Here is a 16,030-nt window from a genome sequence, read left to right as displayed (position 1 = left end):
GGTGCCCCTGGTGGCTGGGGGGTGGGGGTAGTGGGAGACATGGGTGGGGGCCTGGTGGAGGGTGCCCCTGGTGGCTGGGGGGTGAGGGTTTTGGGAGACATGGGTGGGGGCCTGGTGGAGGCTGCCCCTGGTGGCGGGGGGTGGGGGTGATAGGGGACATGAGTGGGGGCCTGGTGGAGGATGCCCCTGCACTGCTGGGGTGTGGGGGCATTGGGAGACATGAGTGGGGGCCTGGTGGATGGTGCCCCTGCAATGCTGGGGTGTGGGGGTGGTGGGAGACATGAGTGGGGGCCTGGTGGAGGCTGCCCCTGCACTGCTGGGGGGTGGGGGTGGTGGGAGACATGAGTGGGGGCCTGGTGGAGGCTGCCCCTGGTGGCGGGGGGTGGGGGTGATAGGGGACATTGGTGGGGTCCTGGTGGAGGCTGCCCCTGCACTGCTGGGGGGTGGGGGTGGTGGGAGACATGGGTGGGGGCCTGGTGGAGGGTGCCCCTGGTGGCTGGGGGGTGGGAGTGGTGGGATACATGGGTGGGGGCCTGGTGGAGGGTGCCCCTGGTGGCTGGGGGTGGGGGTGGTGGGAGACATGAGTGGGGGCCTGGTGGAGGCTGCCCCTGCACTGCTGGGGGGTGGGGGTGCAGGGGGACATGAGCAGGTGTGCAGGGTAGTCCCCTGTTTTGTGGGCTGCCTGCAGGGGCCATGGAGGGTGTACAGGGAACACCTGTGAGGACCCACCCAGCCTAATCGCGTGTGTAACTTCCCACGCACCCCTGTAATACACGTACCAAGCCAAATCGCGTGTGATAATTCCCGCGCACCCCTGTAATACATGTACCTGGCCAAATCGCATGTGAGAATTCCCACGCACCCCTGTAATACACGTACCCAGCCGAATCGCGTGCAAAACTTCCCGTGTACCCCTGTAATACACGTACCCAGCCAAATCGCGTGTGATAATTCCCGCGTACCCCTGTGATACACGTGCCCTGGCTAATCGCATGTAAAACTTCACGCGTACCCCTGTAATACACGTACCCTGACCAATCGCGTGTTAAACTTCCCGCGTACCCCTGTTATACACGTACCCTGGCTAATCGCGTGTATAACTTCACGCGTACCCCTGATATGCACGTTACCCGCTTTGCGTTCCTTGTTTGGCAGCCCTGTAAACTGGTCCAGGGTTAGCGCAGCCCTTTGCGATGATTTTGCGATTTTGATGGCTTTTCCTTGCGCAAGGGCGTTCTTGGGGGCGTTACTGGCGCTGCTGCAGGGTCGCTGCGATACTCTGCGCCACGGCTGGTTTGGGAGCCTAAAATCCATGAATACGCTGTGCGCGGAAATCGGTTTTAGCGCACGTGCCTGGCGCAGACAATCGCACGCGGACACTCTGCGCCAGCCGCTTGCGACACTTTTCTGCAAAATTCTATGAATTACCCTGATAGTGTTTTTGCAATCAGACGACAATTGGACTACTGTGCTGGAATGGTGAAATTCACTATAAACTCACAGGAAGATCCACAAGAATTTCTAATGTACTTACTACAAGTACTGGAAAACAAAAACATACCTATAAATGAAATCCTTCAGATTTCATACATGTGGAAACATACATGCACTCTCTGCAACAATTTGACACAAGAAGAAATCACCAATGAACGCTTCATATATATATCAATACCAAATTGTAAATCCATTCCATTTCAGCGACTTTTACAAAATGAAAACCATGGTAGATTATGCTCTACCTGCAATTCAGATAATCGCTCCACGTTAGTAATACAAACACATAGTAAATACGTAATACTAATGCTTCTACGTTACAATGCAGATGGTACCAAAAACAACTGCAAGCTGACTGGATTCACACATGGTCAAATATCACTTGGTAAGAAAACCTTCACAACAATAGGTATAATCTACCACGCAGGAGCCACAACCAATTCAGGGCACTACACGGCATACATAAAAAAGAAATGTGGATGGTTTGAATGTAATGATAGTACCATTACTCTAAAGCAGAGATTACCAGCAAATCTTACAAACGCTTATTTGATGTTCTTAAAACCAAAATTTGATAAATAAACTGTATTTAAACCTTTAAGTAAATTTGTGTTACAAAAATATAAACTGTTAGAATACTCCAAAAGCTATCTAACTGCTCAAAGATTCTACAACAACTAATCAGATAAATGAATACCACTAAATTAGACCAAAAAATACACAGTTAGAATACGCCAATTGGTATCTAACTGTCCCAAAATTATACATTTGTGTTAAAATAATATAAACTGTTAGAATACTCCAAAAGCTATCTAACAGCTCAAAGATTCTACAACAACTAATCAGATAAATGAATACCACTAAATTAGGCCAAAAAATACACAGTTAGAATACGCCAATTGGTATCTAACTGTCCCAAAATTTAACAATATCCAAATAGGTAAATCAAAACCACTAAAATATATTAAAAAAATAGACAGTTAGAATACGCCAATTGGTATCTAACCGCTCCAAAATTTTATAATATCAAAACAAATGAAGAATCTGTTACTGCTCCAAAAAAAATACAACAAAGCAAAGTATAAAGCATTAGCCAGAAACAACAAGTGAACACTGAAAACAAACAAACAAATAAACTGTAGCATAACAGAAAAAGGTTTTTTTTTTTTAATCCAACATGGATTTTATTTTCTCCCACAGATCCAATGATTTCAGCAACAAATACAGAAACTGAGCAAATTGCACAGTACTCTGATTTGTACTCTACTAAATATGAGGGTCGAAAAAAAATAAAAGTATATTGCTTATACAATGTAATAAGTCATTACAAAATACTAATACTAACATGCAATTTTCTTTTATCACAGAAATGAGGAAGAAAAACATGGACTCCCATTACTAGACCAAACAGTAAGTATACAATAATAAGGACAACCATAGCAGCATATCACATCCATAGTATCTAATACCTTTGTTCCTTATACATTTGTTTTTCACCCAAAGTTATAAGCAAATATGAATGTGATATGCTGCGGTGTTTGTTGCCAGGGCATAGAGTCTTGGGTGCATGGCCAAATGGCCATGCACCCAAGACTCTATGCCCTGGCAACAACCACCGCAGCATATCACATCCATAGAGTCAAACATTTCAACTATGATCTACGGGAAACTGTTAATGTCCACGAACAATGTGAAACACTTTGAACTTGCCAGCGAACAATACGGACACCGTTTTCAGGACACCCCCTACGAACATTTCAGAACAACGCGATAGTTCTTACAACACTTTCAACTTAACAACGAACAATACAGACAGCGTCCTAAGGACACCCCCTACGAACATTCCAGGACACCGGGAGTGTTCTTAGAAGCGTCTTCAGAACACCACCATCTTGTTTATTTGCGAACATTTCAGGACACTGCGAGTGTTCTTAGGACACATTCAACTTGACAAAGAACAATACGGACAGCGTCCTCAGGACACCCCCTACGAACACTCCCCGGACACCGGGAGTGTTCTTAGAAGCGTCTTCAGAACACCACCATCTTGTTTATTTGCGAACATTTCAGGACACTGCGAGTGTTCTTAGGACACATTCAACTTGACAAAGAACAATACAGACAGCGTCCTCAGGACACCCCCTACGAACACTCCCCCGACACCGCAAGTGTTCTTAGAAGCGTCTTCAGAACACCCCCATTTTGTTTATTTGCGAACATTTCAGGACACCGCGAGTGCTCTTAGGACACATTCAACTTCACAGAGAACAATACGGACAGCGTCCTCAGGACCTCCCCTACGAACACTCCCCGGACACCGCGAGTTTTCTTAGAAGCGTCTTCAGAATACCACCATCTTGTTTATTTGCGAACATTTCAGTACACCGCGAGTGTTCTTAGGACACATTCAACTTGACAGAGAACAATACGGACAGCGTCCTCAGGACTCCCCCTACGAACACTCCCCCGACACCGCGAGTGTTCTTAGAAGCGTCTTCAGAACACCCCCATTTTGTTTATTTGCGAACATTTCAGGACACCGCGAGTGTTCTTAGGACACATTCAACTTGACAGAGAACAATACGGACAGCGTCCTCAGGACACCCCCTACGAACACTCCCCGGACACCGCAAGTGTTCTTAGAAGCGTCTTCAGAACACCCCCATTTTGTTTATTTGCGAACATTTCAGGACACCGCGAGTGTTCTTCGAACACATTCAACTTGACAAAGAACAATACGGACAGCGTCCTCAGAACAACCCCTACAAACATTTCAGGACACCGGGAGTGTTCTCAAAAACGTCTTCAGAACACCCCCATTTTGTTTATTTGCAAACATTTCAGGACACCGCGCGTGTTCTTAGAACACATTCAACTTGACAGAGAACAATACGGACAGCGTCCTCAGGACACCACCTACGAACACTCCCCGGACACCGCAAGTGTTCTTAGAACAGTTTCACTTTGCTTGCGAACAAAACGGACACATATTGACTCCTTAGAACACCCCCTATTCAGTTTATTTAGAACATTTCAGAACACCCGTGATGGCCACAAACGAATTGAACACAAAAAGAACGTCTAACACATAAAAAACACAACTTTCATCCTATCTCATACACTCCCACCCTCCCCAAACACTGCTACACACCAACACACTCTACAAAATACACATTTTGAACAAAGTTTCACCGCGCTGTCCGGGAACGTCCGCGAATCCAATATGGCGGGCGCTACCGAAAAATCTGACATGCTTCACGCTCCACGCCGCCCAATCAGCGAACACGTCGCATGTCCGCGAACATGACACAAGCCCATGGGCCAATCGGGGTGCTGTCCGCGGAGCGAACATGGAAGTCCGTCCGCGAAGCGAACGCAGATATCACTAATTTTTTTGCCTTACATTTTGGTCATTTTTAAAAAAACTACTGGACAGATTTACACCAAATTTACAAAAGCACGCTTTTGGGACCAGGCCACCGCTCCTGCTGCAAATTTGGTGTAAATCCGTCCAGCGGTTCGGGCTGTAGCCGTGCGCAAGGTTTTTTCCCATTCAGTCTATGGGAAAAAAAAAAGTTTTGAGACCCCCCCTATAACTTTTCCCCCCCTGGACGAATCCTCACCAAACTTTGCAAAAAAATTCCGTCCAGGGAGAGCGAAGTTATAAGCCGCCCAAAAAGTGCTCTTCCTATGGAAACAGCAACTTAACCATAAATACATGGCCACTACCGTGTTTCCATAGGAAGAGCATTTTTTGGGTGGCTTATAACTTCCCTCCCTCTGGACGAATCCTCACCAAACTTTGCAAAAAAAGTATATGGCCCACTCTGAATTTTTGTGTTTGGAGAGGTTTTTTGCAAAGTTTGGTGAGGATTCGTCCAGGGGGGGCAAAGTTATAGTGAGGGTCCCAAAACTTTTGTTTTTTCCCATAGACATAATGGGAAAAAACTTTGCGCACGCCTACAGCCCAAACCGCTGGACGGATTTACACCAAATTTGTGGCAGGAGCGGGGGCTTGGTCCCGAAAGCATGCTTTTGCAAATTTGTTGTAAACCCGTCCAGTAGTTATTTTTTTAAATGATCAAAATGTAAGGCAAAAAAATGTGTGATATCTCTGTTCGCTTCGCGGACGGACTTCCCTGTTCGCTCCACGGACAGTGCCCTGATTGGCCGAGCGGCTTGCGCGATGTCCGCAGACGTCTGACGTGTTCGCTGTTTGGACGGCGTGGGGCGTGGAGCACGTCAGATTTTTGGTGGCACCTGCCATCTTGCATTCGCGGACGACCGCGGACAGCGAGGTGAAACTTGGTTTAAAAATGTTATTTAGTGGAGTGTGTTGGTGTGTAAGAGTGTTTGGGGAGGGTGGGGGAGTATGAGATAGGTGCAATGTTGTATTTTTTTATGTGCTAGACGCTTTTGTTGTGTTCGATTTGTCTGCGGACAACACGGCTGTTCTGAAATGTTTGTAAATGAACAAAATGGATTCGGTGTCAAGTTGAAAGTGTTCTAAGAAGACGCGTGGGGTCCTGGAATGTTCGCAGGGGGTGTCCTGAAGACATTGTCTGTATTGTTCGTTGTCAAGCTGAAAGTGTTCTAAGAACACTTGCGGTGTCCTGAAATGTTCGTACATAAAGAAAATGGGGGTGTCCTGATGACGCTGTCCGTATCATCCTCTAGCGAGTTGAATGTGTTCTAGGAACTTCCTTGTGTCCGCGGACATTAAAATGGTTGAAATGCTTGAATCTATGGGTGTGATATGCTGCGGTGGTTGTGGCCAGGGTATAGAATGTTGGGTGCATGGCCATTTGGCCATGCACCCAAGTCTCTATGCCCTGGCCACAACCACTGCAGCATATCACACTCATATGCCATGCAACCAAGAGTCTATGCCCTGGCCACAAGCACCGCAGCATATCATACTCATAGTGGCTTATAACTTTGGGTCAAAAACAAATTCATAAGGAACAATGTTATGAGCCAGTATGGGTGTGATATGCTGCAATGGTTGTATTTATCATGTTATACTTACTATTTGGTTTAGTAACGGGAATCCATGTTTTTCTTGTTCATTTCTGTGATAAAAGAAAATAGCATGTTAGTATTAGTATTTTATAAACACTTATTACATTGTACAATCACATTGTTTTCTTTTTTTGACACTCATATTTAGTAGATGACAAACCAGAGTACTGTGCAATTTGCTCAGTTTCTGTGTTTGTTGCTAAAATCATTGGGTCTGTGGGAGAAAAAAAATCCATGTTGGATTAAAAAAAAAACCTTTTTCTGTTATACTACAGTTTATTTGTTTGTTTGTTTTCAGTGTTTACTTGTCTGACTAATACTTTATACATTGGATTGTTCCAGTTTTTGGGAGCAGTAAGATATTAGGTATTTGTTTGGATATTGTAAAAATTTGGTGCAGTTAGATACCAGTAGGCGTATTCTAACTGTTTTTTTTTTATATAATTTCGTGGTATTGCTTTATCTATTGGATATTTCTAAATTTTGGGACAGTTAGATACCAATTGGCATATTCTAACTGTCTATTATTGCTCTTGTTTGGATATTTCTAAAATTTGGGACAGGTAGATACCAATTGGCGTATTCTAACTGTATATTTTTTGCTCTATTTGAGTGGTATTAATTTATCTGATTAGTTGTTGTAGCATCTTTGGGCAGTTAGATAGCTTTTAGAATATTTGACAGTTTATATTTTTTTACTACAAGTGTACTTAAGGTTTAAGTACAGTTTAGTTATCAAATTTTGGTTTTAAGAACATTAAATAAGTGTTTGTAAGATTTGCTGGTAATCTCTGCTTTAGAGTAACGGTACTATCATTACTTTCAAACCATCCATATTTCTTTTTTATATATGCAGTGTAGTGCCCTGAGTTGGTTGTGGCTCATGCGTGGTAGATTGTACCTATTGCTGTGAAGGTTTTCCTACCAAGTAATATTTCACCATGTGTGAATCCAGTCAGCGTGCAGTTCTTTTTGGTACCATCTGCATTGTAACGTCGAAGCATTAGTATTACGTATTTACTATGTGTTTGTATTACTAACGTGGAGCGATTATCTGAATTGCAGGTTGAGCATAATCTACCGTGGTTTGCATTTTGTACAAGTTGCTGAAATGGAACGGATTCACAATTAGGTATATATATATATATATATATATATATATATATATATATACAAAGCGCTCATTGGGGATTTGTTCTTGTGTCATATTGTTGCAGAGAGTGCATGTATGTTTCCACATGTATGAAATCTGGAAGATTTCATTTATAGGTATGTTTTTGCTTTCCAGTACTAATAGTAAGTACATTAGAAATTCTTGTGGATCTTACTGTGAGTTTCTAGTGAATTTCACCATTCCAGCACAGTAGTCCAATTGTTGTCTTATTCCATAAACACTATACGTGTTGTCAGGATTGTTTGTTGCATTTCTGTGAAGTGCTAACATTTGCAAACACAATGGATCTGTACTGTGTAAGTAAATGTTCTCTGCAATTGGTGGTAATTGAATAAGAATATTCATTGCTACATTTGCGCAGCAACTTACACCAACTATATTTGAGAGTTTAAATTGACCAGGTAGTTATGTATCTGAGTGCTTCTTTTGGAGTGTGTCTTCCTTCTTTGAAGAAGTACCTGGTTTACTTTCATTAATTGATTCTTTTTTGCTTGTGGCACTTGATGAAGTATTACTTTCTTTTACTCTCTTTGGAGGATTTGCAGTGACATCCTGTGGCTTTTCTGTTTGATTTATTTTTCTTTTATAATGTTTTACTTTTTGTGGAACAGAATATGTGTTTAGATGAGGAGTGTATAGTGAACAAAATCTATTGTATTTTAAAATGCAAGGAATATCAGCGTTTATTTTACTTGCATCAAAGTTGATTAGAAATAGACCCTCAAGTGTACGTAAGCGTGATAGTGCTACGTAGCTCATGCCTTCTTTAAAGACTGTGTTACCGATGTCTATCATTGCTTTGTCTAGGGTAAGACCTTGTGATTTATGAATGGTGACTGCGTATGCAAGAGTTAGACAAAATTGTTCTCTGCGTACATACATGTCTTTGAAGAGAAGGAATCGAGCTGTTGAGCGTCATATTCTTTTTACTTCTGAAAGTTTGTCAAAGAGAATATTGACAAACTGAATTTTGTTGTCACGTGGGTATGTTTGAAAGCCAACAACTGTACCCAGTGCTCCATTAACTAGTCCTTGGTCCACGTCAAGGTTACTTTTCAGCATTACTCTGCAATTTAAGGATAATTTTAATATCTTTTCCAAGCCTGCTGTGTTTGAGATTGATTTTTCTAAACTATTTAGTCCTGATGGGGCTTGGTCACACATGGGTAGTGTCATTCCATGTACATCTAGTTTGCCTGTGGCGCTAATTTCCATTATTGGTTGCATTTCTTTACTTAACATTATTTCATTGAATTTAAAACAGCTTACACGAGTTGGCATTAAGGCCATACAATTCACATTTTTGTGGGCTAATAGTTCCATAACATCTGTAGCACATGCATTATCACCATAAAGTGCATGAATGTTCTGGGTTTTCAATATTGCTTCTGCTTCTTTAGAAAGTATACCAACTCTGATACTTTTTAAGATCTTGGCATAAGTGAGATCTGCAGATTGGCGCATATTTTCTGTTAATTCTCTGTATTGGAAATGTTGCCAAAGGTTGACATTTCCAATGCTGCCAACAGTTTTATGGCAGAGTTTGTGTCCTAATGTTTTAAAAATAGGCTCACCTTTTACTGGTGTCAATTGAAGAAGGTCTCCGAAAACAATAATGTGTTTTCCTGCAAAGAGCTCTTCATAGTTTGTTTTGAGTACTTCTTGTAATCTGAGGTGAATCAAAGCCAACATTAGGTTGGACACCATGCTCACTTTATCTATTAGTAGCATTTTCATTTGTTTCAATACTCTGCGTAGTTCCATTGCAGCTTCTGCAGAAAATTTGTAATAATCTAATTTGTTTTGGTGTTCTACTGGCAGGAGTAGTAATCGGTGTAAAGTGACACCACCTATGTTGTAGGCAGCTACACCTGTGGGGGCAGTGACAACAGCCGACAGTTTTTTGTTTGTCAATTGTTGAAGAAACTTACTGATGATTTTGATTAGGAATGTTTTGCCAGAACCAGCTTCACCACTGACATACAATAGTATAGGTTTGTAATTTTGACAGGTGCATTCTTTGTTTTCATGTTGTACACCAGGTTTAATTTCTTTTGTTACTTCTTGAAAAATGCTACGTTGCTCATTGTTTAGCTTTGATTGTAGTATAGTTAATTCTTCTTTTTCTTCATACTGACACGTGGTGTTTTCTACTTCTATCATAGCTATTTCTGCCTCATTTAGTTATTAGTGGGTCTCCCAGTGGTTCTTGGCTTCCTGTGATAGAAGGTTGACTACTGTCAGGAGTGTCCTTATCTAGTTGGGCCTGGAGTTCTTCTTCGTGTTGCTGTTCATTGTGCAACATTGTTTTGTACTGTGCAAAGTTTACATCAGTTATACTGCTTTCACTTGCTTTAAAAGCGTCTTCATATGAGTCATAGTTATCTAGTATTTCTTCTCCTTTTCTCCATGGTTTAAAGAGTTGTAGCAGGGACATGCAATATACTTCTTTATGTTGAGGAGTCTTTAATGACAATTTGATATGATTAATTAAATTTGGTTTGGTGAGTTTTACTAAGCTGCCTTCACAGTTTGTCACTTTGTATTTAAAGTTTTGTTCATCAGGTTTTATATTATTTTTGTATGTGCAGTTTTGGGCTATGTGGTATACGCTCATGGTTTCTAAAGTGGTACTCCTGTTTGGGTAGTATGTGTCCAATAAATAGTTTTTAAAAATGTCTTGGCTGTTGGGATCTTGTTTGGCTATTGTTTCTATATCTTCGTATGATTTTAGAACTCTTTTTCTAGATTTAGCTGGACCAAGACTTAGCCATACTATGTTTGCAGATTTACCATACAATGCAGTACCAGTTAATCGATCAGCTGCTTCATAGGATCCACATTCTCTATGGGACAGCATTTTTATCCCCAAGCTGTATAATTTCTGAGACACTGTTTTATCTGATGACAGGTCATTCCAGAGGTCTTGGAGCTCTGTCTTTTCTGATTTGGTTAAGTATGCTGTGACATATTGTGCAACTGCAGTAGAATTGTCTGCAATGTACTGCATGCCTATGTTTGCATTCCATAAGTGGGCAATGATTGCATTGTAATCATTGATATATTTTTCTTCTTATTTTCTTTTTATGCAATATGTATTTTTAGGTGATTTAACTTTAACACTATGTCTGACTAAAGACATGAGGTTGTTCACTTGACCTGTATTTGTAACTGGTCTAGGGAAACCAAACCGGCATTTGGTGTAGTATTTCCCTTCGTTTTTGTATTTGCAACGACAATATTTGCCACATTTGTGTCTTTGGAATTGTAACATTTTTGCATGAAGATCACTATTTGCGGATTCTGATTGAATTTCACAAGTGACATATTTTTCAATAAACTGTAAAACAGTGGCATCACTGTCTTGACCAAATTTAGGAGCATCTTTAATCCATAAAAGCATGTGGACATGTGGTGGTCCTCTGGGTTGGTATTCTTTTCTCCAAAAGAAGTGTTGCACTTCTCCAAGGGAAGGAACAGTTTTGTTACAAATAAAATGTAGCATAGCAATGAAGCGATGGTGAAAATATCTAGAAACATTAACAGGATCCTGTGAACAAAATTCTCCAGGTGTTAGTATATCTATGTTTGTTTTGTTTTCATTTGATATGCGTAGGAAAGCATGTAAATCTTCCCATATATATTCTGCACAACTTAATGTAACAAACCAAGTGGGTGGGCCAAGGTTTCTGATCATACAACATACATCTCCATGACGTCGAAACCAGTACTCTTTAGTAGCACGCATATTTGCTAATAGATTTGTAAGATTTACTTGTAAAACCTGATCTTTTTGTTGAACTTTTTGTAATAATTGTGCAGCTGTCATATTTTGAAAGTGTGATCCTGATTTTAATATGCATGCAACTCTGTAACATAAAGTTGCTAGTTCACTTTCAAAGCGTAGGTGGAATATGTATTCCACATTTTGTCAAAATCTGGGATCTTCAGAATACATTTGTAATGAGCGATATTCTGATGCTGATATTTGAATAGGTCTAACATCGTATCTTCCTCCTTTGCCAGTAGGAAAGAGTAGAGGAAAATCACGTGCTTCTATACTTTTTTCCCATATGCTGATTGGTGATCCTTTTGTTTGACGCATTTGGTATGTTTCCAGTGCATCTTCTATGGTGTCATTAGAGTGCAATGGATAAATTGTATAATGGTCTAAAGTGTTTGATATTGTTGCAGGATCTAGGAGCTCAAATTGACCAGCTTCTTGTGTCTCTTGAATTATTTCAGTTGTATCTTTCAAGTGTTCTTCAATATTAATTTCTATGTAATATTCATTATTCTCTTTAAGATATTGCAGGGCTTCTCTAACTTTATGTAAATCTACCAGTTGTTGCCAATTTATTTTGTCTTTTGTAGGTACTCCATTTAACAAGATAATTAAAGAATGCTGCATTGGACGTTGCACTCCTAGAGTGTGCACATTTTCTTTTAGATCTAATGGTAAATACACTACTTTTCCACGAATGCCTTTTACTAATTCAGAGGGAGGTAATTTTGCAGTTTTTGGTTGAAGGCGTATTATTGCTTAAAATGGGTGCACTGTTTGAATTATGATGCTCTCATATAAATTAAGTTGTTGAAGGGGTTTTGGTATTGGATATAATTCCAAGTTATTTGTGATAGCACGTGAAGGAGTTTGGTTGTTGTCAAGTTTTGTAGTGCAGTAACAGCAAAGTATTATGGGGTCAGTTATTTTGTATTTGTTTTCTGCTATAAGGTAGAGAGCTAATTCAAACCATTTAGAATCTTCATTGTCTTCTATTGTGTATGATAGGTCTACAGTTTTTGTGTTACTTTTATAAAAAGTTCTGCGGCAACATACACACACGTGGTTTGGTACTTCAGCTGAAGTACTTGCATATTTTATTATTTCTTTTTTGTATGTGTGTAGTGAAAGGTTGCCATGTGCAGATTTGTTTCGAAGTTGGTTTACAGCTAATTCATCTTGTGAGTGGGTTTCACTTCCAAAATATTTAGTCTGGTTATAGTCGATTTCTTCTATTAGGTCTTTTGATGTACCATGTACAAGAATGTTATTTAAATTGGCTAGTGCTAAAGCAGGACTTTTAGCATAGTACAGTTTATAAACTAGATTTCTCATACTTGCATGATGTGTTGATATCCTTTTGATATTATGGAAGGGTGTTTTGCAAGTAGGTCCTGTAATGCAGGCCAATGAATGTCCTTGTAGTCCTGTGTACTTGCATACTGGACAAGCATCCATATTTTCAGTAGTTTAGGTTTGATTTTGTCTTTGCTTTTCACATATTGATTGAGGAATTGGCGTGAAGACTTTGGGAATGTTACACATTGACGTGCATGGCCATTTGTACACTAGATGTTCTGATTCAGTTGAATGGAGGGGTAAATCTACGTTTTCAGGGCATATTTTTGTAGGGGTACTTCCATTATGGTATTATTTACTTTTTCATGACCTCGACCACTGCTATCTATGGCAATTGTATGTGTTTGCTTTTGTTTGTAGGCTTCTTCATTAAAGTATGGTTATGTGCTTGTAGTGTGACTCCATTCATCTCCACAGATATTTAAGAAGTTATTTTTGTTGACATTTCGTTTATTGAGAAGTCTTTCTTGTAATTTAGTTATTAGTTGTGTTAGTGGTTTCCTTCTGTTTAACACTAAAATAAATAACGTTCTTTTGAGAAGAAGTGCACTGTCTATCAATGCTCCTAAGATTACTTTCCTACGATAGGTTTGAAGTGTTGAAACTGGTTTCTCTCCTGTTTTTATAAGATTTTGAAGGACTTTGTGACGGAACATTTTGGCTAAAATACTTTTCTTGGTATGCTTACTTTGTACTATATCAAGATTTATAGAAGTTGTTTTATTTGTAGTGATAGTTGATTTTCTGTTAATTGTTTTTTGGGTTGTTTTACTTTTTGATAGAGGAGGCAAAGTGTTTGTACTAGAAACTTATTCTGTTTCACTACATAATAATAATAATAATAATAATTAGGCTTTTATATAGCGCTACAAACCCTCAGGTATCCGAGCGCTGCTTATTATTACCCACGGTGTGTGGTGCTCATTTATCGACCTCGGAAGGATGAAAGGCTGAGTTTGGCCCCGCCGGGATTCGAACCTGCGTTAACAGGCTCTGCACGGGTGTCAAAGCGAGCGCTCTACTCGCTGTGCCACTTGACATGACTGTATTAGCTGTTGTGTTTCAACTTTTTTTATAAATTCTGCTGTAGATGGATGTTTATGTTGGAGACTTTTCTTTTCATTTGCTCTACTTCTGCTTTCCTTTCTACGGAGTTGCTTTTTGGTAGGCATGCTTTAGGGTCTGTTGAAAAAAAAAAAAGAAGGTATGGGTTGGGGTGTTCTGCAATGCATGTGTGTTGTGTGCATGAGTGTTTGAGTGAGATGATAAAGATGTATGTAATGGTGTGTGATTGTGCATTGGGAACTACAACTAGTAGGGGTGGGTATACTTGAATTAATGTGTTAATAAACTGGGGTTCAGATAACAGAAAAAATAAGCCAGTGGTGTGGAGAAGTATAAATAGTATATCTAAAACTATACAATTAAAACAGTTGTTTCTTCTACAACATCTAAATTCTAGTGGCTGAGTTGGGTAATTTGTGTGGCGAAAAAATAGGAATTTGTGGGCCAATCTGCCAGTAAATCACTGTTTAAGACAGGAGGATTTTTGGTCAGGATGGTGCAGAATCTCTATTTTTTGGGCACAGGAGTAGCATGAATTAACATTACAGTGTGTTTGAGTAATAATTCAAATATTATGGTAACAATCTACTTACTTTTTTTCTAAAATGAGGAGTTTGCTTCTTAGTTGTTCTTTGTAATTCAAATTTGGCTGCTTATTTTCAGGAGAATGGTCTTGGCTGCAATTGTAAAAGAAAGAAATTAGTAATTAGGTTTGTATATAGCACTATTTTTAATTTAGACATAGATTTTTTAAAGTGAAATGCTCAGCGCCTTCCTCAAAACCATTAAAAATATCTTATGACTAACTGTAGGAAAGAAAATATCTTTACTATGGCTTGTCAAAATCATAATGTACCACTGTATACCACTATTCATGTAACTAAGCTTTTCCACATAATAGTGAGTCCATGTGATAGCCTGCTTTTCACGTAAGAGGGAGTGAATGTCATAGCCTGCTTGTGCTATATAAATATAAGTAATTATATAAACTAAAAAAATTTAAACCAAGTATGTGTTTGTACAAATATTATTCTTTGAGATTTGATGATAGAGTGTGCATGTAATTTTGTTTGATCATATGTAGGCTATATATTTTATTTCAAAAATGTTAGTTTAACATTATTTGCGTGTGTGTGTGTGTACAAAGAAATTGAACGGTATAAAGGTTTGTAAGTCACAGTTCATTTTAGGAGAATGAAAAAATGATCGTAGGTTCATTTTGCAGATTATACAAGGTAAAAGTCGGTTAGAAAATGTGTTCATGTACTGTATAGAAAATATGCAAACCTGTAGTTTGTGTTCATGCATGTGGATATGGATGAAGCTACAAGTAGAAATCTTGGAGACTTGTCTAGTATTTCTCGTAGATCGTGCTTGCCAATGGTATGAGACTTGTAGTCCGAGAGATTCACCGTACATTTGCAGTGCTGATCTATGATGATGAAATTACATGTAGAGGTCCTGGATTTGATTGGTGGATGGTCATGTGAATTCTTAGGTACATCCAATGAGGGAATGACACAGAGAGTGAAGTGGAAATGGTAGAAGGGCTGTCCATGTTACGATATGTTCGCGGACATGGCGGTAGTTCTAGGACACTGCGTATTACATCCGGGGAATTTGGGGTGGGGAGGCATGCAAATGAGATTGAATGTATCAAGGGACTGGTCAGTAAAGTTTAGTGAGTGTGATGTGCTAGGAGAGGTTTTCTCAGATATTCTTTTTGCTGAGAGAAGAACAGATGGCTATGGCTGAGTGTTTTAAAAAACAGATTGTGTGATACATTGGTGGAAGGTGCATGCAGAAAGTTGTGGAATATCTATAGATCTTGGATTCCCACATGTGGAAGTGCACTGGCATGGAGTCCATGGAATGAAGTGGCTGGACTTGCTACCTCTCTGTGCAACTTTGAAGATAGAGGAACATCCAGACATAATTGTAATTCATTGTGAAGGGAACAGTTTAGGACATGTGTCTGGAATTTCTTTGCAATTTGCAATGAAAGAAGGACCTCAGAAGATCATGGACATGTTTCCAAACTCAAAAGTAATTTTTTCACGGATTGCGCAGAGACAAATGTGGCTTAGTTCTTTCTCATGTGGTCCACAAATGCAGAAAGCAAGGCGTAATGT

Source organism: Ambystoma mexicanum, chromosome 5q (assembly GCF_040938575.1).
Source record: "Ambystoma mexicanum isolate Mex_15411 chromosome 5q, UKY_AmexF1_1, whole genome shotgun sequence".
In the NCBI taxonomy this organism is placed as follows: Eukaryota; Metazoa; Chordata; class Amphibia; order Caudata; family Ambystomatidae; genus Ambystoma; species Ambystoma mexicanum.
The sequence above is the reverse complement of the archived record's forward strand: the minus strand, read 5'-3'. Positions refer to the sequence as shown.